Here is a 3,574-nt window from a genome sequence, read left to right on the forward strand (position 1 = left end):
TAACTCATGTTGCCACTGGATGGCAGTGACAGCTTTTGTCTCTGAAATGCTCAGTGTGCCCTTGATACCTCTGAGTGCCACAACTCTTTCGCAGGATATAAAAGTGTAAAAATGCACTGGGTACCTCTCCAACGGCTCACATTCCTTTTCCCGTCTGTTGCCTTTGGCCCACTCCACCCTAAGGCAGCCAATAAAGCTTCCTTTCTTGCAATCGCTTTTTACTAACTTGATGTTCAATAGAATGCCAAGTTTGCAAAAGGTTAAAAAAAAAAAAGAGAGAGAGAGCGAGAGAAAGGATGTAAGGGGGAAATACACACAGAAGACTGAATTCCCGTCTGCCACTGAATGGTGCTAAGTTTTCAGAGGATGGCAATTTCTAGAATATATTTGTTATTTAATTGCTTTCTGGCCTATAGCAAAAATATCCCAAACTTTCTTTACCATTTTATGTTTCAAATTACTTCTCATGACACACACGCACTCCAACATGCATACGTGTCTCAAATAATTGTTTGTGGTTGGGACAATTAACTGATGACAGTTTAATTTTCTGGAGAGAGAATTGGTTTTCAATTGGCAATGAGGAAAAAAATTACTTTGGAAAAAAAAAAGTTTTTAGATATAGGGAAGCTGACTAAATTGTTAGCAAAAAAAATATACAGTTCAAATATGAAAATATCTGAGTATTCACCAATTTAAAGATTAATGATACTTATGAAGGTGTTAGATATAGAATCAGAGCTTGAAATAATGAATTAATTTGTTCTTTGGGAAAAGGAGGGAGTCAAGGCCTTTGCTTCTGAATAGTTTTGCTGGTTATATGGATGGAAATGACCTCAGATTACTTTTCTGATGAGTGGTTTAAGATGATTGTATTAGGGAAGTTAAAATAAAAAGGGATGAATTATTTTATACATATATGGAATGAATCAATAGAGATAAATGTAATTACCCTTATTTCAGAGAACATACCTATTAATTCCTAGGTATTTCTATTTTAAATTCCAAGAAAGTTGGCCTCTACTGTGTCGTGCCTTTCTTAGTAAATAAAGCTTAAAAATTAAACTGTACAAATCAGAGAGATAACAGTTTATATTAAAGAAATTTAATATGCATTTTTATTTGCTTTTAAAACTGCTCTTATACCTCTTTGATGGAAGCTGAAATGGTTGAAAATATTACAGAAAAACATCAACAACAACAGAGAATACCAGAATGGGAATTCTGGAGCATTTTGTAATGCGCTTTGAACTTTACAAGCATCAGAAAAATAAGAAATTTTTAAATACCAAATTTCCGATTTTTATTTTTATTTCTCTTAACACAGAGATACCAGCCAAGTAAGAAAATATCATTCAATGGTAGGAGTAGGGTTATAAAAGGAACTTGAATGGCTATTTAAAAAGGTACTTCTAATTTTGTGTAAATAAATTTTGTCATTAAATGGAGAGATATATTCTGGACAGGTAGTGTATTATATATTTGTGGATTTGCAAAAACAAAAACTAAAGATGATTTCTTCAATTTATATTTTGTTTGCTTCCCACAAGCACTCCAGATACGTAGACTAGATATCTGTATATATAGTCCGTAGTTAGAAGGCAATTAAAAAAAAATCAAGCACATTTGAGAAAAGAAATATTTAAGAACGAGGAAAGGGGAGGCATCTATCTTTTCACAGATCTGTCAGATTCTCACATAAACTATGGCACAATTCAGTAGCATTTGAAGATAATCTAAACAAATTTACTTAGTGCTCTCAGATAACCAGACTGTAAAATAACTAGTTTCTGAAACTTGTTTCTCCTTCATGACACAGCCAGATCTAGCTAAATAGTCAAAGTACTTGAAATGTGCTTTATTCTTCCGTTTATTTTAAAGTTGAGGTTGTACTGACCAAACTTCCTATGGGGTAGGATACATGTGCAGCGTTGCACATGCACATAGATAATTCAAGTTAACATAATTCCCCTTGGGAACAACATTCTCTTTCTTGACTCTATATATTGACTTATCGATCAAAAAATACTTGAATAATACCCTACTGTTTCCACTTTTTGTATTTTTTTTTTTTATTATTATGGAGTTTAAGTTTCACCTTCAGGCATTTAAGGGGAAGCTAGTCAAAGGCTTTTGTAAAAAAAAAAATTTTAAGGAATAGGAAATGGAAAGTGAAATCATGACAAATTATATATTAGTATCTATTTACCTTATATCTGACATGTAACTTTAAAATTTCTGAGATAAATGCATCTCCTGATTCTAGTGGAAACACATATCAGTGTTTTAGGGACATTATAGGTAAGAACTTCTTCCTAAATTTTGAATACTTGGTTAGGCTATAAAAGACAAAGAGATTGAAGGGTAACTTGAATTGTATATACGTTCATTCACACACACTAGATGGGATGTGGGACTTCCAGGACCATCTAATTCAGAGCACGGCTCTATGGTTTGTAGCTTGATACTGAAATTTGGAAGATGTTGCTATATAAAATACCTAAATTTTGCATGATATGGCATTTCCCCATACTTGTGTCAATTAAGACACACTGATGAAAGTCAGTTGCATGTAATATAAGTCATTTAGGAGGAGAATATTAAAATTTACGCCTACATGGGGACATTGTGGCTTCTCTACACACACATCCCTAAAAGAAGATAGTACAGAAAGAACTTTAAGTCCTAAGACCTTAAAAATAAACGCGGCGCTCAATTCAGCAGTGCAAATGCTAAAATTAGAATGTTAAGAGAAGATTAGCATGGTCCCTGAGCAAGGATGACACACACATTTAGAAAGCGTCTTATATATTTAAATATGATGCAATTTTTAAAAAAGATCTTCTAATCTGTCACTAGCCTACAAAAGTTTTCAGATAGAAAAGAAAGACACTTCCCAAACTGTTCACATCCGTGAGTAAATATTTTTTCACCAAATCTGAACATTATGCATATAATGTCCACTTTACTACAGAAATAGTCATAGGACCATTAACTTGAACTTATTATTCCCAGAAATCTATGATGATTGAAAAATTGATAGGTGATTGATAGACAGATGATCTTAGGTGTGAAGGGGAGTCAAGGGGACAATTTTTTTTATTAAATGAAAGGTGAACCAAAAATTTTTATTGGGGTTAAAAAAAAAGACAGATTTTAGCCATATAATAAAATCCTTATACTTCTCTGACTCTAAACTACACTTAAATTCAATCTCCTTGTTAGAAGAACTTGATAAAGGTATTGAAGTCATTGCTGGCTTAAAGTTTTGCAGTTCTACGAAATAGTTTCAAACAACGAAATGTCAAATAACAGGCATTTCATGTTTTCAACTTTATCTTGAAGAGGAGAAAAAGAAAGAGGGTTAGCATTCCTGGAAGGGTATCTGGTACCTGGTGTGAGGCACATTACATCTATTATTTATTTGGTTTTAGACAGGTTCTTAAGCTGCAAATCGTCGTTGAAAATATGGGAACTGTTCAAATGAGAATTCGATTTTAGGGACTGAATATGTTGGAAAACAAAAATATATGTTGTTTACGGAAAACAACAACAACAACAACAACAAAAGAGG

The 3,574-nt window shown here is 33.0% G+C and overlaps 1 non-coding gene across 1 annotated transcript; it reads left to right on the plus strand.

Moving 5' to 3' along the window:
* The first annotated feature begins 2,708 nt into the window (after nucleotides 1-2,708).
* On the plus strand, nucleotides 2,709-2,814 carry LOC112908377 (U6 spliceosomal RNA). Its single transcript, XR_003232914.2, has one exon. It is a non-coding gene; the product is annotated as a U6 spliceosomal RNA (small nuclear RNA).
* Nucleotides 2,815-3,574: the final 760 nt, after the last annotated feature.

Source organism: Vulpes vulpes, chromosome 2 (genome assembly GCF_048418805.1).
Source record: "Vulpes vulpes isolate BD-2025 chromosome 2, VulVul3, whole genome shotgun sequence".
Classification (NCBI taxonomy): Eukaryota; Metazoa; Chordata; class Mammalia; order Carnivora; family Canidae; genus Vulpes; species Vulpes vulpes.